Source organism: Melopsittacus undulatus, chromosome 4 (genome assembly GCF_012275295.1).
Source record: "Melopsittacus undulatus isolate bMelUnd1 chromosome 4, bMelUnd1.mat.Z, whole genome shotgun sequence".
Taxonomy (NCBI): domain Eukaryota; kingdom Metazoa; phylum Chordata; class Aves; order Psittaciformes; family Psittaculidae; genus Melopsittacus; species Melopsittacus undulatus.
In genome coordinates, this window is record NC_047530.1 from 77,895,872 (window position 1) to 77,921,892 (window position 26,021).

Here is a 26,021-nt window from a genome sequence, read left to right on the forward strand (position 1 = left end):
TGATTTCTAGATTAGAAACATGTATTTGACAGTGTGTTTTTAAAGGTAGGTATATATGCTGTAAGTTTTGATGATCACCTTCCAATTCTAAAAGACCAAAGGATGTTGAATAATACAATTTCTCACTCAGTTAATCTTTCACTTATGCTGAAAATTACAGTTTCTATATTATCCATGATAAATGCCAAACAACTTTGAGTAATTAACTTGAAAACATGTAATTAGAGAACTAATAAATCTTGCTTTAATGAGAAACAGCTGTTCTGTTACACTGTGCCTACAGGACATTCTCATGTTTGGCTCAAGGTTTGGGAACATTTTGCATTAATTAGTCTTTCATATAATAAAAACAGTTATAAAGCTTTAGCTGAACTCAGGTAGTCACTGTTTAATTTTACATTAAATAAGAAATTAAAAATAAACATACTTGAACTTCCTTCTCTTTTAGGCCATGCAGCACAACTATCACATATTACGACCTGTGTCAACAGGCCATGTTTTCCTGGAGTATTATGCTTTGCTAGGAAATCCCCTTACATTGGCTATGTCTGTGGACGATGTCCAGCTGGGTTTTTTGGAAATGGTCAAACCTGTACCAAAGTCCACAGATCAGGTACTTTCTCATTTTTAGAATATTAAAAAGGTTTTGCATACAAAGGCTGTAAGAAAATATGAACATGGCATTACAACATAGTATATATTTTATAATCAAACACTGAAGGCTTTCTTTCACTCTTACCTGACAAGCAGTTGGCAGGTCTTATTTCAGTAATACCTGGCTCTGAGAGTTAAAATTCAATAGATTAACCATGTCATTTGCAACTAGGTAGTAGATGGTATGAATCACCACATCCATACTTCTGCCACAGCATTGACATAGGATTTCAAAACATGAGTATCACTCTGCTTTCCTTCGTTCCTAATTCTTTTGCTGCAAGGCATTTTTCCCCAAAGTGACCTGTGAAGACGATAATAAACAAAGTGTCATGCAAGAACAACTATACCAACAACTAAAGGCAACACATAACTAAAGCATTTCAACAGTATTGTTCACAGTCTGAACAAAAATCTTCCTTAGTGAGCTCTGAAACTCAGTCCCATTAGTATCTGAGGACTGATCATTAGAAGAGGTCTTCTGGTGTAACAAACCAAAGCTGGGTGGTGACCACAGGCAGAAAGTGGCAATGTCATAGCAACCACCAATCAGTCACCTGATCCTGGTCTCTCACAATGAAATTCTCATAATTTGGTGTATGGCTCCCTAGGGACAGTCTGGATGGTTGTCCCCTTTTTACTGCATAGAGTGATTTGCATAGAGAATTCATGTTTATTCCTTAATCACAGTAGCTACTAGATCAGATTCCTTGGTTTTCATCTAAATCTTTTTCTTAAATATTTAAGACAGACTGGCTTGAAACCTCTCAAATTGTTCTCCAATTTGCTACACTTGACAAACCCACCTTTACTTTCCATTCTGTGTCCAAATCAATGACTGGCCCCTTGGTGGTGTATTTTAATGCATGCTATCAAAGCAGAAGTAATTTTACTGCTTAGTGTAGGTATTATCCAATCTCTTTGAGCTATAAATTGATTTTAGCCAGTTCTCTGAATCTAAAGGTCACAAAAATAAACCCAACATTTTTCTTTCTCTAGCAATGAGGACAAAGTATTACAAAGTCTGTCAGAGTCACTAAGCCAGCTATCAACTCTTCTGTAACTTGGTGGAGCTGTAAAAGCAGTTGGGAAGAAAAAAAAAATTGTTCTCATAAATAAACTAATATTTCTATTCTTGCCCAAAGCTACACTTTGTCATTAATGGGATAAAGGAATATGCATTGAACACCTTAAAGGGCATTTAAATGCTGTTGAGTAGAACAGTAGTCTACAGCTGTAGGTACTGGTACAGTAAATCAGACAAACTTATATCACGCTCATATAAACATTAACAAATAAACTTGTTTATGTTCTAAAAAAGGGAAGTGTAGACAGTAGTTGCCATTTACTGTGATTCACAGTGTCATACACACCTCCAGGCAAGTTTTAAGAAATATCCCAAGTATCAGGATCTGAAAATAATACATGCTTCTTGCAAAATGAGCAGTGTATCAGGGTTTGTTTTTCCTCTCAAATGTGCAAACTGAGTCCAGGACTTTGTGCTGTAAATGTAGCCATGCAACCATGGGGAGAGAATAAAGAGGCTTTTTTGTTGTTCTTCCATCAGAACCTTAAATTCACTCATGTGAATTATATCTCAATATAAATGATGAGAATCTTGTGCCCCAAGGTGAAATGAGAGTACTCATTTTTTTTAATATGTAGAAATTAAAGCAACTGTTGCAGCTGTATGTGTCCTAATTTATGACCAAAATGATCAGTTTAGCTTTTACTCATGTGCTTTGCTAGTTGAAGTATTGTGTATCATCAATGATTAAAAGATTTCAGACAAAAAAAAATTTATTTTCAGTTAAATTTATGTACAGTTATGGATTATGATTATTGTTAAATCCTCCCTGTTAGAATAATAGCTTCTCTCCCTTGTAACTTATACCATCAGTCTTCAAATGAAACAGAACAAATTTCTTTCAGCTTACTATAGTGCTTGTGAAAATACTGGGATTATGTGCCACTTCTTTCTAACTCCAGTAATTTTAATCTGAAAATACTCTTGATAATCCCTATTTTGTAATTTTAATGGCTACTTTTGACTTGAAGCTATACTCAATTGCTGTGATTTAAGGATTAAAAGATAAGTATTTTTTCATAAAGAAACAACAAAATACTGAGCAGAAAACACATGCCAGAAAATAACTGTTTACTATATGTTTGATGAGCTGAACGCAGAAGTCCTTCAATTTTGATTTATAATCAGAAAAGTACCATTTCCTCAGCACTGATATGTGACAGGTATTAATTTTTTGATGTAGTTGACTTCTGCAAACCATGTAACTCCACAAATAAGTTTCTGAGCTGTATTTACCTGCTCTACCAAGAAAGCAGGGCCTCATTCTGTTCTCACTTATGTGCTTTACCTGGTTTATATTAGTAGTCTGTACTGTTTAAATTAACCAGACTTAGTTGCAATTGTTCTTGAAGTACATCAGGTTAGTCTTAAGGAAAAACATTATCAGTATCAAAGCTGGTATGAAGTTTGATGTACAAATGGAAATTATTAATTTTATAAACACATTCTTGTATCAGAAACAAGAAAACTATTTCTCTCTCTTCAAATTCCATGAAGTCCCTTAATTTTGCTGCATTTCCAATAAAGAGGAAAGTCTAAGAACTTTAAAGCTGTCCAAGTTTCCCTGGGCAGATTTCACATTTGTATAAAATATCTGTTACCTTCTTGTTAGAAGAGGCAGATCTATTAAATCAAACCATACAGTATCATTGGTCATATTCTTGGCACAAAGAAAATGAATATATCCTAATGGGAGATGCTGGTGATATTACTGCATGTTGTAATATTAGCTCTTGTCAGACACTACTGGTATTTCTCTAGACTGGTTTCATCACTCACAGTCACAGAGATACCCATCTGTTTGCACTTCCTTTAGCAGATTAGAAAGGTTGGTGTCATCACAAAAGATTTATTTTTTTTTCCTATTAGTAAATCAGCAATTTTACTGGACAAAGCAGTGCCACATCCATCACTAATAAATGATTGTTTGTTCAGAGCCAGCTCTTTCTGCCTTTCCTGGTTCAGAGAGCCAAAGATCAAGGGAGAGATTATTTTATGATCTCTGTAATAGAGTTCTGCTTTTCCATTCTGAAAACCACCACTAGCTCTCCTGCCATAGCAGTTAATTTGCAGTGTTGTAGACATCTGGCACTTGATATGTTTTTGTATATGCCAGCTATTTGTTGTGTTTATGTACTTTATGTTTTACACTGCTCCAGTATCTGCATTGTGCTTTTGAATTCACTTTGATTTCATATCAGAGAGAACTCTGTGACCTTCTTATTTGCACCACTGTCAGATCAACAACAAGGTGTGGATTTAAAAGGAGAATAAAATTAAAATATTAGAATTAAAAGAATGTGTGTGTTTAAACACATAGTGCTCAGGCTAACACCAGAGAAGCATAATAGTCTTCAGTTTTACATTCTTAACTTTTAACTTTGAAATCACTGCTGTCATTATTGGCACTCATCATTGATCACTGTCCATGACCAAGAAATAAATCCAGTAAGAGCTTTAGTCACCAACCCAAGGTTTCGTCTCTGGGGCTAACTGCAGCAGTAGGGACCTCTTACTGGTAGAACCAATACAGTGATTTTGCTTCAGGAAATAACTGAAGAACATTGTGGTCTCCTTTCATCTCTTACTTAACAGAATGGGTAAATTTGCATTAAAAAGATCAAGGCCCAGATCCCAGTCTCACACCAATGTAAATTGTAAGCAATTCCATTAAATAAATAGCATTACCCTAACAGGGCAAGTCAAGCACTGTTCCTGGAAGACACATCTTAAAATCCGTTAAAGCAGGCACATTACACACAGGGCTTTTAAATACAAAATCTGTATATACTAATAGGTGTAGATAAAATACTTACATTTTTCAGCATTCAGAGGGTGCTTTGCAATCAGTAACTAACCAGCCTTGACATTTATGCAGTGAGTTTCAAGGCCTACCTGAAGGCAGGAATATTTTGATGTGCAATCATTAGCTATGAAGTTGTCTGATATCCTTGCAAAGAAGGCATAACAGGAATACCAAATAAATAGTAAATAATACTCTGATTTGCTTCTGTGTTGTGATACCTCCCACCTATTCTTGTGGGCTCCAAAACAGGGAAGCATTGCATCCGAATGCTGCGCTTTTGAGACCCGATTTAAACCATCAAAACTCTGCCCACAGTTCATTTTTGGGATTTATGCTGGAAGTTGGCAATCTCTTTCGTAAACTGTTTTAGTGTTTCTAGATTGTGTATTTCAGGACAAAATGCACATTTTTTCCAGACTGACCAGTTATGATGTAAGGACATCTCCTTCAAGGGGTATGTGATGGAATGGCATCTGAAGTGGGGTTAGAAATGCCACACAAAGACGTTTTATATAAATTAGGTCTCATGAAAGACAGTTTTGCAAATGGTACACCAGTAATCTTTGCACAAGGCTGGGATCAGCCTGGCATTTTGAACATAAGCTGTGACACCTTCCTGCCCTCTGAGTTTGTAATTGCCACTGAATATCCACTCGTGTACTTGTCAAGATAGAAAGGGAATCTGAGAGTCCTTCCAATGGCTTCTCCTCCTTAGGGATACCTAATAAAATATTAAGTATTTTCAGAAAAATATCAGCGGAAGCCTGTAGTGTCTATGCTATGACCCAAACATAACAACTAAAGTAGGCACGGTGGGAAGAATATGTTTACATAATTTTAAAGATAAATGGTTTCCAGCTTCACTGATCCATGTACTCTGTCAATCCAGAATTTGTTAAGTGCTTCCAATACAGATGATATATTTAGGAAATTATGTAGCTCAGCAATAGAAGACCAATGAAGCCCAAGCCATAAAACCACTAGGGAAGAGGACTCAGCTATGTGCCATGAATAATATTTACACTCAATCAGAACATCAGGAACAGATTACATTTCTCTCCTACCAAGAATGTGCCCCCTTTTGCTTAAGCAATCACTGTGCCATCATGACTTTTAAGTGATAATAACAACTCAATCTCCAGTAAATAATCTATGGAGGACGCAGGCCCTGTAGTTTTTCACACTGACAGAATAGAGAGCAAGATTATCTCCTCTGAAAATTCTCTGCATCATTTAATCATGTAGCTATAATAGTACACAGCTTTTAAAGATAGACAACCCTTTTTTCAAAAATTTGGTAAGATTGCTGTTTTGTTAAAGGCACTTAGAAGCCCTTTAAGACTGTAAGTCAGTCAGACTGGATCAATATCCTGACATCATTAAAGCAACACCAGAATTTTGCCACTAACTGCAAAAGTAAAGCATGAATTGAAGAAAAAGGATTCATAAGCAATGCAAATCAGAATACAGTAGAGGGGGGTAAAAATAGGTATGAAATACACAGACTCATTGTTGAGGACAAATTTTGAAGTAGCTCCTTAACTTGTTGCTGTTATTGATGACCAGGTACCTATAGATGTAGTGGTACCCACTTCACTGGGTTTGTCTGCAGAATCAGGTGATGTTCACCGCCAAACCATGTGAACCTTGCCCCCCAAATTACATGTCAAATGTATAGAGCTAGTTCATATCTGAAGGGACACAGCAACAACCTGTAGCTAACACAAGACAACTGATCCTCTGGGGTGCAGCAGGAAATTCTCTCATGCTGCTAATTTATTAGATTAAGAATTTTATAGAATCAGAATAGCCCAGGTTGGATGGGACCTCAAAAGATCCAGCTGTACCGTCCCTCCAACAGATATGAGGGTGGTTGGAAGTCCCCCTTGAAAACAAGGGCCTGTGAGTTTGAGGCTGCTCCTATCTGTCTATAGAGTCATGTCACCATGTTCTCATATAGAGAACATGCCACCACAGTATTCAAAGGGCAGAAGTAAGTTTTGTCCAGAGCCGATACCTAAGTTAATAGTGAGCTATAGCTCAATAACCATACTCCAGAAACTGTTGCAATGTTGCATTAAAAGCATATGCTGTTCAGATGGAATATAAGCACTGAATTCTGCACTAATGCTGCTTAGCTTGGATATAGGGATGCTGAGCTCCCTTCTAAACCACAGCTTGAATTCAATGCACATTGTTCAGTCTTTATGCACAGCTAAATGGACACATCAGTTATCATTGCTAACCTGCTAGCAACAGTGAAAAACCCACTGGTTAAAATAGATAAAAATCAACATAACTGATTAAAAACAATGTGTAACATGACATCTGAAAACTCACTGAAATTCCATGGGGGGGGGGGGGGGGGGGGGGTGGGTGTCCTATATTAGAAAGAAACTATAGATAGTTTTCAACCTAGTTAGTTAAAATTTTGGAGAATTCCATAAAAATATTATTTCACTAAGGGTATTTATATGTGCTTATATGGTATTAAAATAGGTTCATGACTGGTCTTCAGCAAGGCATAGTTCAGATTGTGTCTTGGCTTTCATATGCAAAGTAACTCATTTTAATGTGTTTACAGCTCAAAACAACATAATTATAGTTTTAAGCCATTTACTTCTTGAATTGAATAAAAGGCCAATTTCAGTAAAATATTCAAATTTAAGCTACTTTTTCTTTGAAGCAATATTATGGATTTTCTTTTGAAGAAATGTTATGGACTTTCTTTATAATCTATTATTACAGTTCTAAAGAATTCTACATAGATGTTTCACAGACAATGAATTTTGATTTAGCTTATTTTGTATATATCTATCAACCTGTTCAAGCCATGACAGAGTCTGAAGACCCATGAAGGCATCATGAGATAAGAACACAGTTTCTGTTAATTTTTCCATCTATCACAGTGCTGAGAAGTAAAATATACTGCCAATTCCTGAATAGAAAATATAATTTAGTTTTATGAACTCTATCTTAATACTGCCTTTGTAGTTGCTGAAATAAATGAAGTTAAAGACTCAGATAATTGGAGAAGGTAGAACACAAAGAGGAGAGGTAAAAGTTCAGACCTGAAAGATGGACCAAGGATAATGAAAGAAAAGAAAATAAAAGTTACAAAGGGACTAAATGGGTGATCCATGGTAACCATACTTCTCTGTCGCTTCATGTTTTGTTAGCTGGATAATCACAGAAAAGGACAAGAACAGCACTTCTAAAAACTGCAGCAGAGAATGGTTTAGGCCTAAGGAACATAAAGAGTATGGAAAGACATCTAGTAACAAAGGAGCAAGAGGAGCAAGGCTCCTGTGCAAGGGGTGAGAGCACATCAAACATGTAGAGTTTTTCCAGCCCCTAGGAGAGAACTTTTCAATTATATCTTGAAATAAACTGGAAGGCAGGAGAGGTATTTTAGAAAACTGTTTGTTTGTAAAAAACATAGCTGGTTTACAAATCTCCATATACAACCAACAAAAGATACTGATAAAGAAAAATATTCATGGAGGGAAAAAAACGTGTTTGGGGAGCATGCTTTTATCTTTGCAATCAGTAATTCTTACACCATTTTCAAAAACACTGTCTCTGGTGAGTCTGACATTAAAATTTCTATTGAACACTTACAGAAAACATCATAAAAGTAAAAAAAACAAACAAATAAACAAAAAAAAATACCAACAGAGACTGCAAAAAAAGCGCACAAAATACATTCTTTTCGTCAAAGGCCCATTCTCCTGTACAGGTATCATTGTGTTCATCCCCTTCTTGCCCTGTTCTTGCACTTTGCCTGTGTATGACGTCTTGTCCCAAGAATCCTACTAATCAAAAGCTGATGTATACCTCCTTGGAATGCAGATACACATATATTACATGAAACATCATCAATTAGAAGTTTCATATTGAAATCTGTTTCATTACTTTCAAACTTGAGTGTCATTTTAGAAATCCAGTTTATATCCCAGTACTACTACTATTTACTCAGGACACATAGAAAGGAGTTGATCATTTAAAGTTTATGGAGAAATCTGACTTAAATGAATATAAACTAAGGCAGTATTAATGCCTAATTCTTTGGTTTTTTTTTTTCTTAAATTCTGCATTATAAATTTCTATTTAAAAAGTATTCTGAACAGAAAAATACTTTGTATGAAGAAAAGGCTATACCTAACCAAAATCTTTCTAAGATATTGTTTTGGTATTTGTTGAGTATGGAAGAGATTATCTTTGTGTATTCCTTAACATACCTTAGATAAGACTGAAAATGGTCTCTGACATGTAGTTGGTAATATAATTTCTATGTTCATCAACTGTTTGCTTCCTGACTGAGCATCACAGAACCCCCATTTTCTTTAAATGCATCAGTTAACGAATTTAGATGTCAATTATATTGTTCTGAAAACCTAGAGGCAAAGGAACAGTGATGAAAACAAATACAAAAGACTAATGGGACATAAGCAAACACAAAGTCTCTTTTTGAGGTAATATTTTATTGTATATTTATATAGTATTCCAACATCCCAGAACTGGAAAAGATCCCCTTTATGGCAGAGTCTAGGCTCTATTCCATTTGTGGAAGTCATTTACTCTGAATACAGGGAAATTTGTATACAGAGTTTAGTGGGTGAGCTGGCTGAAGAGCCCGAGTTTTCTCCTCTACTAAAGGCATTGTGCTAGAGCAGAATGATTTTGAATTTCATACACACAAACAAATTTGAGTTGAAAATTATGAATGGTGTTACAGAATTGTCTATGTGCAGCTGCAGCCACATTTGACAAATGAAAGAGTCTGCAGCAAAGGAATGGTTATAATCGGAAGTGGATGTGTGATTCAGACTCCTCAGAATATTCCCTATTGCTCAGGAATTTGGTAGGTGAAGGGGAAGAAAACTGCTCACCAACTAGCAACATCAGCAACACAATTTCATTTTTTACCAGGCTGAAACATAGTTCAGGGACACCAAACTAGATGTTCACATTTTAATTTCACGATTAAAGCAAAGAGTAAATTTATCCATCACAGAAGTGCTGGTTTGAGAGCACAGATTTTACTAAGACTGAATGTGCCTGTACAGATGGATACAAGGTGGTGTGACTGCTTTGATCATATGCTGACCTGTCTGGATGCAAGGCACACTAGGTCCACAAGCTGTCTCTCTCTGTTAGCCCAGCTCAAGTTAAATAGCATGTCTGGCTCATTCTGTCTACTTATGCACGGTTAGTGCCTCTCACACAGCCCTACATCCTTCGTAGATTTGTGAATTCCAGATCTGGGCACTTCCCATGTAAAAGTTATTACTCCTATCTTCTCTTTCCACATTTTTTAAAGTGGGAATTAACTTTTGCCTGTGCCTTTTTCCAGTGTGTTGTATGTTTCTGAATCATAGAATAATTAGGGAGAAAAAGGACCTTAGGATCATCTATTTCCAAACCCCCTACCATGGACAGAGACACCTCACACTAAAGTCTTTTACAATACATTTGACTTTTCAATTTTCAGCATAAAGAAATTAGTAAAGGATCATAAGCTCTGAACTTATGCTCCCATCTAAATTTATAGTAACATCCTGATTTCAGTGAGTCTTTAAAATGTTTTTGTTTCTACAAAAATAATCCTGGGTCTACACGCTTTGTAAAACTTGGGAAGTAAAAGTACCTCACTTAAAGAAGCTGAGCACTTCATTCTGGTCATTACTGCTTGTGATTGTAAGAGAAGAGACAGCAGTGACTAGGAAGTCTAACCAGCACCTGAATGTGGGGAATTTCTGGATGCTGGAGGAATGGAGAATCAAAGCTGTATTTCTGAATATCTAGGAGAGGTAAGACATTAGGGTATGCCTGGATGGCTTAACAGATAATTTAGGAATTAACCACATTCAGACTAGAGAAAGAAAGTTATGTTAGAACTTAATAAAATAAGATGACAGATTAAGAATTGATAGAAAATGAGAATTTCCATAGGGCTTCCTATCAACAGCTGATCCATCTCCCTTTTCTCACCAAATAAATACAGGAAAAAAACCCCACAAACCATTAATGTGTAAAAGTAGAGAGAAATGGGATGATCCTTGATACTCTGGTAACAAGACTTCTTAGACCAGTGTAATTTTTCTATCCTGTCTTGACATTTTAAATAAGAATTATGTGCTGGTAGATGTTTCAATTTTAAATGATGACCCACATAGTGTAGTATGTCAAAAGAGCATTTCTCTGTTGACATTCTTCTGAATGAGAAATGTGCTAGACAGTATGTACCACTAAATGTTAATAGGTCTAAAACTACACAAATTGTAAATTTATTGAATTGTGTTAATAATGAATTCTTAAACTATTCACAGAATGTTGAAATAGTTGTAACCTGATCAGAATTAAAGGTGAACTGATAGGCAGAAAAGGCCACAGCCAGATGACCTTGATAAGGAGAAGGAGCCAATCTCCATCTGAAGAGTAGTCTGGTTTGGGGCATTTTCTTATATTAAAGGTGAGAGCAGTACTTGAGAGTACATGGTGATGCTTATAGTGTCTCCCTCATGTCATTACCTAAAAATGTTACACTTGCATTTAAAAAAAAAAGTATATTTATAACTCTAATATCTGCAAAGAAAAGCATGGTGATGAAAAGGTAATAAATGCTTACGTACACAAGAAACTTAATCAAGTGTTTGAGGTATGAGCTGCTAATTGTAGGTCAGGATGGCACTGCCTTGAAGGCTTAGGAAGAAAAGTGTGGAGATGCGCTAAGTCTAAGACCAGCAAAGACTTGGGTGAATGAATTTGGTAACCAACCTGGTCCACCTTGTCCCAGAGTATGAAATGTGTGCTGCTTCTCTGAGAACACAAATGGTTGGGGTCAGAAGGGGATGTGACTTCTCTTAATTCAAGCCTGGATGTGTCCTTTTTCCAAAGGCTTGCTAATGCAAAAAAAAGAAATAATAAAAGAAATACCCCCTTCACCCCCACACAAACCACAAACAAACACAAAACACACACACACAAACAAAACCAAAAACCAAACTAACAAGCAAACAAAAAAAAACAAACACCAGAAACTCAGAAAACAGAAAATATACTGGATTCATTTTCTGTGTTTCAGAGTGTTGATATCTCACCCTAGATTTAAGAGACTGTTGAGTGCCTTCTCTGTTTGTGAATTGCTGTTTTTACTAGCTTGTGCAGTCATTTTATTATCTCCAGAATGAACATGTTCCTCTTCAACTACAGACATCTACAAGTTCACTATAAAACGGAATTCAAGCGAGAGAAGAAATCAGAATTTGCTGTGCCTTAAGAACACCATGGTGGCATTGGCAAGCATCATAACCAGTCTCTGGATCATGATTCTTATTTATGAGCTTAGTGTAAGAGGCACAAAATACCCGAAACATCAGGCAAAATGAAGGCTGTGGTGTTCTCATGGGGGAAACTCCTGCAACACACATATGGAAAGTATCCTGGCGTTGAGCTGGATGAGGGATGTTAAACATCTGTAGTGGAAATTTGCCCTCTGTCACCCTTGTTCTAATCTTTCCCAGACAGAGGACAACAGAGAAATCTATCTTCTTGAGGTCTAATCCATCCCACATTATTCTGTGCTTACAGTGGTGTAACTCCATCAATACAAACAGAGCTACTGCCCTACACAGCTGGAGCAAAGCAGCAGGTTCTCAATCTCTTACCTACATCTCTGAAAAATAAACCAAATTGTTCCAGTGCTGTACATTTCCCCATTAATACAGGCAGAAATACTGACAGGTAGTGAAAATGCATTCTTGTACTGTCATATAACCTTGAGCATTTTGCCTTGTCATTTATTTGTTATTTTCATCCAGTCCAGTATGTAATCATACAGTGGAATCACAGAGAAAACCAGATTTGTGGAATCACAGTTCTGCATTGATAATGGGTTATGCATTTGAAGATATTGATTGGCTGCAAGGAAAATAAATTGAAGTAATACAGGATTTAAGAAAGCTACTGACTACAGACAACTGAGTCTGCAGTCTTCTGGTATGGTTCTTTGGTTTAGCTCATTTAGATATCTGGAAGACTGCAGACAGAAATTTTCAGGTATTCCAGAAAAAAATCTATCGTATTCTAATCCTAATTAAATTGAACAGTGTCACTGTAAGTAAAAGCTTGAAATAATTAAAGCTGAGAGGACACTCTAGTTACCACATTTGTATGACACTAAGATCTTATGAAGTTGGGTGGCCTCTGCAGAGTGGATGAGGGACTTTGAGCTATCATAATGAGCAACCAAAATGCATCACTACTCTTTATTGGTAGTATTATTTAAGATGGTAAAAATTGCATTATCATCGATACAAGCCAACACTATGCTCCCCTTATGGGGAAGGCTGAAATTTGTTTGCAGGATGGGTATATGACCTATATAATCTCATCAAGAAATAACGTATTTCCCTTCTGCAAATAGTCAGTCTGATCCTAGTTAGTCAAATTTAGTTATGAGGATAACCCATTTAATTATGACACAGTGGAAGCAACTTAAAGTTATAATCAGATCTTACTTCAGAAATTTGTCAGAGAGGTCATTCAGCCCTTCACTGTCATTCCTGTTGACTTCTGGTCTCTAAAGGCAGTAAGGATCATCTATTACTGATAATTTTCTACAGGGATATTTCTTTCATCTTTCATTAAATTTTTAAAATTATTTGACTGCTCTTATCCTCTCATGCTCTTTTTGCTTATGGCCTCCCTGCTTCATCATCTCTTTTCTTTCATTCCTTGCATCCCATCATTCATCAGCCTTACTCTGGACAGTAAAATCCATGTATTTACCAACTGATGTCCATTTCTTGATCAAGTACCATTGTAAAACTCCAAAACATAATGCTTCAGGGCAAAAAACACTCACCAGCCACCAAGTGAATGACACTGTTTATCAGCCAAATGAAAACAACTTTGGATGCCAAGATTTGCTTTGATCTAGTCAACTTTCATTTTGACCATTGCCAAGCATCTTCATCTCTTTCCTTGCTAACTGTGGCTAACTTCTGCATCTGTAAGAGTTTTAAGAAAGTGATTAATATTTATAATTTTTTTAAAAAGGGGTACATTACACATGGCGTTAACCCTAGAACCAAGTGAGGTTTTTTGTTCAAGATCCAATATACTCCATTTCCTATGGAGTGAGTGTGCCAGAATTGGTTAAAAATAGTTTCTCCCATTCATTAGAGTCAGCAGATGGCCATTAATCTTCCTGAAAGTATTGATTCAAACTACTCGTCTCCACTTTCAGGGCCCTTCACAGACTACCCTCTCCCCATCTATCACCCCTCTTTACACAACTGAAAAGGCGACTGGCTTTGTAACAAGTGGGTGACAGGTACAAAACAGCACTCTCCTACATGCTGTCGCTCACTTCTGGAGGGAGCGGTACACAGCATTAACAAAGCTTTTTCATTTGTCTCTTTTAAATGCTTTCCTAAAACTTTCCTTTCCCAAAAGGGCTACAAAAGCATTACACAGTTATACACTGGTATGACAGGATTAGAGCCTCTTTAGGACACAATCCTTCCAAGGACCATCTTAACATTGTGTAAGTCTCAGGCTCTGGTATCTATCTGTCCCAAACTGCAATGTCTCATCTTACTCCTGGAATGCAAAAGCTTGAATGTAAAGTATCTCCATTATGTACTGTCCAGCTGAACATTTCCCAGCAAGCTATTGCAATATAGACAGTTAACAAGAAACAAATATTAGCTTAGGCAGTCAAGACTGCAGGGTTCACAGTGCCAAAATCTCATGCGTTAATGTAAGACAAAATCAGTAAACCAGCATGGCAAGTGTTTTTGCCTGCCTGCAATTTAACCCCTGCAATGTAAGCCCAGTGCTGCACCTCAGAGTAACGTGCAGAACCTCCACTGAGAACTACTACCTTAGTCACAATGTTAAGCCAGCATAAACTTATTTCATGTAGTTCATGAGCTGCCACCATGTAAATTCAGTACTGCAGTTCCCTGCGCATTCAGTGCTAGTGTTACCTTTAGCAGATAACACCGCATCATTCCTATGCCAGCCATCACAAATGTGCCCTTAGCATATATGACAGATTAACTCTTTTATTTCTGGAACTGGTGTTGTTCGCTCATAAGATAAAGGTTCACTATGGTTCCTTTAAATTCTAGACCAGCACATTTAGCTAATATTTATCTTCCTTCTGCCTTAGTTTCAAGATCTTCACAAAGCCACGTGGATCTTGATGGAAGAAATATTGAAGATGCTAAAGGCTCTCACCAGGAAGAAGTTTTAAAGGCATTAAGACACATATATACCCTTCTTTCCCAAACCCAAATTCCAAGACAAGAAAGCACATACTTTCTGGAAAGAAACCCCACAGTCATTAACACTCCTCTTACAGTGAAAAGGAAGACTTCCCAAGCTCACACACTCAGCAGCAAAAACTGGTATGGAGTCCAGAGCACCTGAGAAACTATCTTTTCTTGAAAAAAGAAATAATACACACACTTTCTGCACGAGGGGCCAGACCCCAGTGCAACAACTGTCAGTGTGACAACCCATACCCCTCTTCATTTTAAACAATACAAACCAGGTACAACACAGACTGTTCCTTCTCATCACAACACAAATGCAAGTTCATTCTTTGCAAGGCTGCATGCTGTTCAGCAACCTCACTACATGTACAGGTAGTCTCCCAAGAAATGGCCTGGTCAAGTCACAGTCTTGAGGACTAAACCATCCCAAGACTTACCAACACAGCAGCAGAGAGCACCTCCTTTGGCAACACACTTCACCTTCCCTTTCCATTTAATAGATTCTTCCTTTGATACAGCTCCCTGGACTGCTAGCATCCCAGCAGGGGCTGCTCCCCAAGCAGGGCTTCCAGCACAGACCACGGTAGCCAGAAAGGTGTACAATACAGTGATGGATCATATGAAACTGCCAAAACCGAGTGGTGGGACACATCAGAAAGTTGTTTGTGCTAATACACTATGCTTTACTGGTGTGCAGTGCAAGCCAGCTGAAGATGGAGGATTTAAATATGGGCCTTGTCCCACTGGATACAGCAGTGATGGAATTACATGTGAAGGTAAGGGGGAGAATCCTTTTCCTTTTATAACTTCAAATCTAGTAAGCTTCCAAAGTAAAAATGTATTTTGATTATAAATTTGGAGATTTTTCTAGTGGGGAACATTCTGGCTTTCAAAGCCAATCATATTTCAAAATGATAGACAAACATTTTATAACTTTGAAAAAGCTCTTTCAGCTTAGAAAAATTACATTTATTTGATAATATCTAATCTATTGAAACCAGGGACAGATTGTGATCTTGCTTACCCTTGCTTAAGGCCAGATCCAGTCTACTGAAGTCATTACATTTAAAAATATATAAAAATGCTATGGAAAGAGTAAAATTGACTCAATTTCTCTATACAACACATTCTAGAAAAAGACTAATTGTTCAACTACCTTAAAAATGACTTTTAAATATCTAATATTTTTAATATAAAACTGAATTTGTCATCTGAAATGTATAGCACCAGAAGGGTTTTCACAATATATTGAGCTATTAGACAGCTCAGAATACCTCTGCAAAACAGCAGTATTATGCACATTGTTGAAACAATGAATTCCCTAACTTAGCTATCATTAATTGCACCTTTTGCTGAAATCCCTTTGATAAACTGATCTCTTAATTGGCCTTTCACTACAGAAAGCAAAATAATTTGTATAATCTATTTCATTCTCTTTCACATATGGTTCCTCAAGCTTTGTGCACAGAGAAGGCAGGTGTAGAGGGGGGTCTCAGCTGTGAGGCACTGTGGAGGACCTTGCAGGGATTCCTTGCAGTAAGCAAGGCTTCATAGGGGTGTAAAGCCCCCAGCAATACTGTAGCCCTCTGAGGCTGAATATATATCAGAAAATGCATATGAAAAAGTTATTATAATTTTGGGTGCTATAATTTTTGCCTATTTCCACATTTCTGAAATGCCCCTTCTAAGGGACTGAAGGTTACTTGACACAAAGCGACCCTGTCTCTGACCCCTGTATTATACCCAGGGCCAGAAGAGTACCAGCTAGCTCCCAGTACTAGGAAGCCTAAAGCAAATCTGACCACAGAATGGCCTCCACTCAAAGACCAGGCCCATGAACATATGAATATTTACAAATATGGACATATGGCTGCTTTGTGTATATCTAATATATACTAACAGTATAGTCCTTAGAACATAAACCTACCTCTGCCTTTTACTGTCTCAGAAGATATTTTCTTCACTTACTGGTATTATTGAAAATCTCCCTGGAGAGCCTTTAGGATGAAATACATCATTACCAACATCAATCTCTGTCTCAGGGCTTAATGACATAATGCACAAACACCATTATTTGTTTCTTATCATTGATGATGTCACCTGAGTCAGGAGTTAACCTGTCTGCTTCTTGCTTCTTCTTTATTCTGAGCCCTTCTGTGCACCTGTGAGCAGTACCCTGGAGCATGGCCAGCAGTATGAACAGCACCCATTGTACCTCCAGTGGTTGATGTCTCTTCCCATATCAGATGTAACTCAGCCATAGTGAGAGCCAAAGTTGAAAGATAAGGATAATTCCTTAGATTAAGGCCTGCCATAACCTGATCTATCAGCACCTTACAATGCCGCCACAACTGTATCAACTTCCTTCAAAATATAGTACCCTCTCAGAACAGGAGCAGCAAAACTGAACAAGTGATCAAAGCTCAGATGAGACCAACATCTTTAAAAACTTCAGGCTTCAATGCGATATCTGTGAAAAGTGAGCAAAAGTTTTGACAGACTCAGACACAATTGATAGTTGTCACCATCCTATTTGATATTAAAATGCACCAGAATTAAAAAGTAGCAAGTTTTAACACCTCTGGAGCTTGAGGAGATGTGACCTTTGTTTAACAAGAGTGTCTGAAAATACTCTTAAGATAATAAATACTTTACCAAGTGATATTATGTTCTGACAGAATCTATTTTTTTTTCTTTTTCAGATGTGCAGATTTAAAATCAGGCTTGGAGGACTGGTAGGGAAAAAAATAAACAACATCCTGAAAATGAATTTCTCTTCTAAAGTAAATCCTACCACATTTTATATCTGTAATATTATCACCTCTTTGGACAAGCACCTCAGTCTCCCTATTAGGTTCTAGTTGGAAGTCCCCTCCCTCTACTGTCTTCCTGCTTTGGGGATCACAGACTCACAGGAGTGCAGGTTGGAAGAGACTACTGGGGACGACCAGGTCTAACCTCCTCCCTTCTTTTAAAAGAGCATAGCTAGATGTCAGTATGTTTGCCTTATATTCAGGCATCTAAATTGAGACATGTTCACATGCTCTTAGGAATTTTCATTTAGATCACTCCCTTCACTACTGACAAATTTGTCATCTGTAAAAAGTAGGACCTTGCATTTGCTCATCTTGCTTTGGTGTAATAAACATTACAGATTCCTAATTATTTTAGTGCAGATGAGATAAGATAAACTAGCTCCTCAAGGCTCTACTCCTCACTCTCATGCCCTTTCCTGCACCTGGCCAGATTCCCAGCTTGTAGGGCTCTTTCACCTTCATTCACAAAGGCAGTATCACTATTAGTGGCCTAATGTTAATACTACTCTGCTAAGCAGGCAAGGCCTTGAAAAATTTGATTTCAGAGCAGCATTTTGGAGATATCTGGCATCACCTACACAATAATAAAAAATAAGTAGGGGACATAAGGCCTGCTTTGTTCACTGGGTTCTCCTGCATGTTCTCTTGCAGAAGATGCTCACTGGCATTTATGGAGTAGTTAACCAAGAGTTTCCCTAGTAATGAGGGAAGTTACTAAATACCTGATTTCCACTCTGAGCACAATTTTAGGTATATCTACCATATATAGCCAATGCATTGCTATAGCACACTTCTAGCAGTTTTACAGGGCAGCACCTATCAATCCCCTGTCAAAACACACTGCAGAAGTGTCAGAACAGTCAAAGAGATTTAAATGTTCCTGCTCAGTATGCCAAGCAAATAAAAATCTACTACTTTAATAATACTTAACTAGTCCAAACAGGATTGTTTTCAGAATGCTTCTGCTAGTTTGTCTACAGGTGCTTAGTAACATTTGAGGCTAATGCTCTGAAATATTCATTACCACTGTTAGTCACCTTGGACTCATCGTCCTGCCTCTGTCCTCTGTTACACACTCTACAACAGGAACACAGACAGGCCTTCACTTTCAAAGATGCTGTATCTACTGGACAAGGAAACAAATGCTGTCTTTTCCCTAGGCTCAGTTTTTCACCAGGGTCTGTGCATATGGACCTGTCTGAGAGCATCTGTTCTACTTCTTGAGCTCCTTGGAGTGCCCTAAGGTGGAACATGTCCTTTCCACTCCATACCAGGGTTGAAGTTTAAAAAAATATCTGCTCTGGACATCCTTGTTGTGCTTGCTTCAAAGAGACCTTGACCTGAAGACTAAAGAAAGATAGGAATTTAAGCCAAATATCTTGTCATTATTGTTCCTATCTCTATCCCCAAGTTGATAGGGAGTGTCTTGTTACTCAAACTGTACAATTAAAAATTAGTTAAAGACTAAGTTCTGTAGAATAAAGACAATTATTTAGAATTATTTTGGATTAGGTGACAGTTGAGGACTAATATTTTTTAATTTTTACTAGTCATAAAAGTTCCTCAGGATTCCTATGGAATATAAAGTCATGCTACTTTAGAAATATTTTCTTAAAAATCTGAAGTAAAACTCTGGGCTTTGCACAGTATTTCCTAAGGAAAGAGGACATCTAGAACAGTAGGAGTTACGCTTTCTGTTCAAGAGTTAAAAACACAACATTGCCTTGGCATTACAAAACTGCTGTTCAAACCTAATAATTTTCAAAATAACAGGAAAGATGGAGTAGGTGGGAAAGTATTATGACCTCAGGAATGTCACCTGGATGAAGCAAGGCAAAAAAAATCAGGTAGTTGACAGCCACCTCTTCTGACATTTTACTGCCCAAAAGCACTACTATGTCAGACCAAAATTCCTTCCCCTATCTCCAATAGCTATCAATAGCAGATGTCTGTAAGTATATGGGAAAGATACAGGGATACTATTCAGAACAGTCCCTCAGCAAGTCATGGATCCTGTGCTTTAAAAATTCAAGCACCCTGTTCAGCCTTTCCAGGCCATGTCTGTTTTTGTAGTTTTCTATTCTATCCTTCCAAGTCATGTCTTTCCCAAAGACCTAATACATTCACTTGTTCTTCACACAAAAGCTCTACTGTACCTTTGTTTATCCCTGTCACCCTTTTCAGCATATTCTCCACTTTTACTGTATCTTTTCTGAGATGGGGGATCAGACCTGAACATGGTATTTAAGATGCAGCTCAGTACGGATACAGACCATAATAAAGTCTGGCATTTTGTGCTCTGCTCATTTCTTAACAATTCCTAACACTTTATTTGCTTGTTTGACTGCAGATGAGCACTCAGGTGACATTTCACAAAACAAAATCCATTAGCACAGCCTAATCAGAACTGTTGTCTGCATTTGTATTCCAAATTTATTCAGTGAAGTTAATCTTGTTAATTTCCTGTTAGCTATGAGGGGACCCAGGGACTAACCACAGGCCAGCCAATCTCACCTTGGTGCCCAGCGATATCACGGAGTAGATCCTCCCAGAAACTATGCTAAAGTACATGGAAAATAAGTAGGTGGCTGGTGACAGTCAATGTGTCTTCACTAAGGGAAAATCATGACTGACAAATCTGGTGGCCTTCTACAGTGGGGTTACAGCATTGGTGGACAAGGGAAGAGTAACTGATGTCATCTGCCTGGACTCGGGCAAAGCATTTGACATTGTCCTTTAAGACATCATTGTCTCTAAACTGGAGAAGCATGGATTTCATGGATGGATAACTTGGTGGATAAGGAATTGTCTGGACAGTCATGCTCAAAGAGTTGCAGTCAACATCTCAATGTCCAAGTAGTGACCAGTGACAAGTGGTGGTCCTCAGGGGTATTGGGACTGATCCTGCTCAACACCTTTGTAGGCCACAGGGACATGAGTGCACCCTCAGCAAGTTTGCTAATGACACCAAGCTGTGTGGGGCAGTTGACCTGCTGTAGGGAAGAGATGCCATCCAAAGGGGCCTTGGCAGGCTGGAGAGGTGGGCCTGTGTGAACCACGTGAAGTTCAACAAGGCCAAGTGCAAGGTTGCTGCATGTGGGTCAGGGCAATCCCAAGCACAAATAGAGGCTGGTCAGAGAATGGATTGATAGCAGCCTTGAGGAGAAGGTTGTGGGAGTGCTGGTTAACAAGAAGCTCAACATGAGCCAGAAACATGCACTTGCAGCCCAGAAGCCAACCATATCCTGGACAGCATGAAATGGAGTGTAACCAGGTTGAGAGGGGATTCTCCCCCTCTACTCTGCTATCATCAGACCCCACTGTAGTAATGTGTGCAGTTCTAGGGCTCCTAACATAAGAAGGATGTGGACCTGTTGGAGCAAGTCCAGAGAAGCCCACGAAGATGATCAGAAGGTTGGAGTACCTCTCCTATGAAGACAGTCTGAGAGAGTTGTGGTTGTTCATTCTGGATAAGAGAAGGCTCTGGAGAGGACCTAAAGCAGCTTTCCAATACCTAAAGGGACTGATAAGAAAGCTGGAGAGCGACACTTTACAAGGACATGTAGTGATAGGACAAGGGGTAGTGGCTTTAAGCTGACAGAAGGTAGATTTAGATATTAAGAAGTTCTTCACTGTGAGGGTGGTGAGGCACTGGCACAGGTTGCCCAGAAAAACTGTGGGTACCCCATCCCTGGGAGGGTTCAAGGCCAGGTTGGATAGGGCTTTGAGCAACCTGGTCTAGGGGAAGGTGTCCCTACTTGTGGCAGGGGGGTGGAACTGGATGATCTTTAAGGCCCTTTCCAAGCTGTTCTGTGATTCTACAAGCCTTTGGATATCTATTTTGTAAGTGGGCTCCAAAGTAATGGACCATTTAAATATGCAAATGAGTTACTTTAATTGCACTAATACATGCTTTAACCCTATGCCTTATTTCCTTTATCTGTGTATTTTACATAAACCAATAATGTGGTAACTTTCTTTTCCATTTTTCCCCTCCCTTCCACTGTGCATGTTCAAACTTCTATACATTTAGGAAATTAGATTAATACATCTTTGAAAGGAAATAAATAATGTACAATGATTGCATGAAACAAGGTAGGCTACGCTACTTCCAGTGAAGTCTGTCCTGACCTGACTGGTTTTCAGAGGTTATGCTCTCATGCCTCTTAGCCTTGCTTTAGTAGTGTACACCCAGGACCTCACATGCCAGATGGCACAGGGAGTTTACTCAACTGTTGGAAATGCTAAGCAATAACTCTGTTGTGGAAGACATTTGCTGATTAGGCTATCAAAAATGGAAGAAACAACATAGCGTCTTCTATTGCTGAGTACTCCCAAAGTTATCATAGAAAAACTTACAGACTGTAGAGAAACTTACAAAATGTGCATGATCTCATTTTAATGGAAAAAGAAATTCTGGGATATTTCCCAAAAAGCCCTTTCAAAGAAAACAATAATGGACTTCTCCATTTTCACCTCCAGATTTTAAATTATAAACATAAACATACATATATTTGACAGCAAGATTGACCATTTGCAACAATGTTTTCCTCTTACTGTTATTTTATACCATCCAAAACCGCTTACTATAAAAACACTGCAATACCTTTGTACAATTTAGCAAATGCTTATGGAAAAAAAAATATTTATTCCAGAAGATGAAAGATAGAAGTTTTGGAAAGGAATTTGATGTAAACAGTATATTTCTATCATGGAAGGAAACATATTTTAGGTGAATATTGCTCTTTTTCTCACACTGCAGTCAGTGTTCAGTTTTTATCTTTTGCTATTCACCAGTAATAGAATAGTTTTAAACACTTTACTATTAAATGTCACCATAGGAGCTAAATGTTTTAATATCCAAAATACCACATTTTTTTCTGACAGTTCAGATGCATCTCAAAATGTGTAAAGGCCAGATGGAAAGTATTCTATTCAAATGAACATATTCGCTTTAAGTGCTACATACAAAACATGCTGAAATAAAGCATACTATGTTTGAATGTCACTGAGCTTAGCATAGCACTTAGGCACCTGGGGGCTTTATGCAACCATCATACTACAGGAAAGGCAATCACATTTCACATACTTTAAAAATAGCATTACATTTTCCACAGGTTTTGTGTTTCCCTGTCTCCAAGCAGAGAATATTAACCAAGTCTACCTGCCATTAATTTTTAATTGCAGAGAAATCTCTTTATAAACAAGCCCTGGGCTTATGCAAGCCCAGCAGAATGGAGATGCTTCAGATGGACATATGTGAGCAGACAGGTTGGCATCCTCCTTTCAAAGCCCTCAACCAGTCACTGACTTCAGTGAGATTTATGACAAACCCCTGAATGTGAGTGGTGGCTTATAAATGTAGTACTGCAATTTTAAAGAAATAACAAATATATTGAAAACAGCATCCATTTCTTTCCCTTTCTTCCATTTTCCATTTCATTACAGACTGCTACCTGCTCTTTGCCCTAATAGCATAAGACCCCAAGCTACCTGAGCCTCTGACCTGCTCCAACAGCTACTACCAGTGGCTGAATTTGAACAAGTTCGGGGAAGTTTAACCCTAACTGCTTAAATGGATCTAAATCAAACCTTCTTAGTTGTACAGATGTCGTGGTTTAAAATGCAACCAGAGTCTCTCTCTCAGCCCCTCTTTCTTTCCTTCCCCACCCCCCTACCTCTGCTCTCAGAGGGATGGGGAGGAGAATTGAAAGAATGTAACTCCCATGGGTTGAGATAAGAACAGTCCAGTAACTAAGGTATAACACAAATCACTACTGCTGCCACCAATAATAATGATGATAAGGGAAATAACAAAGGAAGAGAATATGATACCACCTGCCAAAACAAGCCCGACCCAGAAGAGCGCATGCCCTTCCAGGTAACTCTCAGTTACCTCCCTGGGCATGACGTGCTGTGGTATGGAATACCCCTTTGGCTAGCTTGGGTCAGGTGTCCTGTCTCTGCTTCCTTCCAGCCTCCCCTCCTCCCTGGCAGAGCATGAGACTCACAAAGTTCTTGGTCAGAGTAAACAATACTTATGCAACAACTAAAACCATTCGTGTTATCAGTGCTGTTCCCAGGCTGAAAGTCAAAACACAGCGCTGCACCAGCTACTAAGAAGGAGAAAAATTGACTGCTGCTGGTAAACCCAGGACAACAGACCATGTCATTCTTTTTAATTATATTTTCTCACAGATATACCCTTCAAATTTCAGCTAAACCTATGCTGAACTGAAAATGTCTAAAACTCCTCCCCCATCAAATCAAAACTAAATTTAGCTTAAAGACATTCTCAGCATGTATATTATGGATCTAAACTATATCTAGTGATTTTCTGTCCTCAAGCATGACAAATCCTGAAGATATTTTAATGCAACATTGAAAATTTCACAGTTAAAACAGTATGGTAATAGGAAATGTAAATATTGAAGCACCTGAAGAGCAGATCTAATACTAACTATTTTTCTTTAATGTTATTTGCATCAAAATGATTTATTTTCAATTACCTTCTTGAAGATTGTCTTTTTAACTGCAATTGGATAATGTGTGGTGACTTACATTACTTTTTTGGATGGCAAAGTTCATATTCAATGGCTTTATCTGAAGGCTTAGTGATAATAACAAGGAGGCCTTCAACACATAAAGTTCATTTAAATTACGTGATGCTACAATTATTTGTTCTTCATGTAGCCTTCCAATTACACAGTCCATTTTCCAGTTTTAAGAATGAAATGTGGTACACTAGGTTTTGGGGTTTTTTCTACAGTAACAGTACTTGAAAGATGCTTTGTTTCAGACCTCCTTAGCTTCATTTGTATTTTCCTTGGAATAACCTTGCTAGCTTCATATCCATTATAGAAGACAAAACTCTGCCAGTGAAGTGCGCCAAAGTACAAGATTTTTCACTGTATTCACTTCCCAAGAGCAAGGAAAGACATTTTTCATTCTATTATGTGAGGTGGCATTTTTTTACAAAGGTATGAGAGCCAGCTGATACACATGTTTTGCTCTGCTCCTGCACACAGCACTTCTTTAAGTGTCAGTTGCCATATTTTACCTCCAGTGGTCTTCTCCTCCTTTTGGCATACAAAACTACTTCTTATTAAAGGGCTACAAAAAGAAGTGTTCACGACATCAGATGTCAGGTAGCTACCTTAGATGTTACGTTTACGTGGCTAAACCTTCCAGGCCCCCTGCACAATAAAGCCATTAGACTCATAATGATCAACATTAAAAAAAAAAAAGTGTCTTCAGTAAATTGCCTGTTTCAGGATTTGCAGTACTTTCCAGCTTTATGCAGTACACCTGCTCATCCTCTTTCTTCTACAGAATGATGCTGCACATTGCAGTATGTCAAGAAATCATTATGTAACTTGCTGCTTTGTCTGCAAGCCTCACACTGGTTATTAAACATTAAAATCATTACTTAAACGTTTATCATTCTGCTGACAAATTCAAATACAATTCTTTTTTATACAGAATATACACTTCATCTCTGCTTTAGTGACTTTTAACACCTGTTAAGCTTTACTGAACATCCACATAGTGAATTTGCAGAGAGGGTTGATCAAGGTTTTATTATTGACTACATTTGTACTCGATCAATTCTTAGACTTCAAAAATACATACTTAAAAATGTGCATGCTCAGAAGTGAAATATGATTATGTTAACGTCATTCCCTTGCAGACATTATATAGCTGCTCATTAGGGCTGCATTACTAATATAATACTTACTTTTATCCTGCAGTGTTTTCCTCTGTAGCCACATTACTTGCTGGATTAATAAAATGGTATGGGAAAAATAATAACAAGCGCTGTGCTCATAACCGCACAGCATGCAATATTTGAACTGCATCTTCTTTTTCATGTTTTATTCTTGCAGTGCAGTGTGATCCACCATGTGAGAATGGAGGAACTTGTGTATCCCAAAATACTTGTTCTTGTGCTTATGGATTTGTTGGTCCTTGATGTGAAACAAGTATGTATAAACTCATTCAGGCTTTTCTCCTCATTACATGTTTGAATCTGCAGAAAATTAGAAGACAAAGAAAGCCTTTTCATTTTTCTGTATTTCCCTTAAAATGATGATTGCATGCAGCAAGAAAATAAAAGTATAATATATTGAAGTAATGCAGTATCTAAACTATTTCAGAGCATATTTGGATTATGTAAAAATATGCACATCTATATCAACATTTTCTACAGGCAAAATGTTTCCAGAAAAAAACCCAAACAAACAAGCAAAAATATCCACGTTATTTAAAGTAACATTTATGAAATTCAAGGTTGTGTGAGTGAATGCAGTAAGACTAATTTTGAGAACACAAAAAGACAGCCATACCTATTGAGAGTCACATTATTGTGC

General features: G+C 37.8%; 1 pseudogene; it reads left to right on the forward strand.

Annotated features, from left to right (window-relative positions):
- Positions 1-26,021, forward strand: part of LOC106023561 (von Willebrand factor D and EGF domain-containing protein-like) — a 185,163-nt pseudogene that overhangs the window by 127,055 nt on the left and 32,087 nt on the right.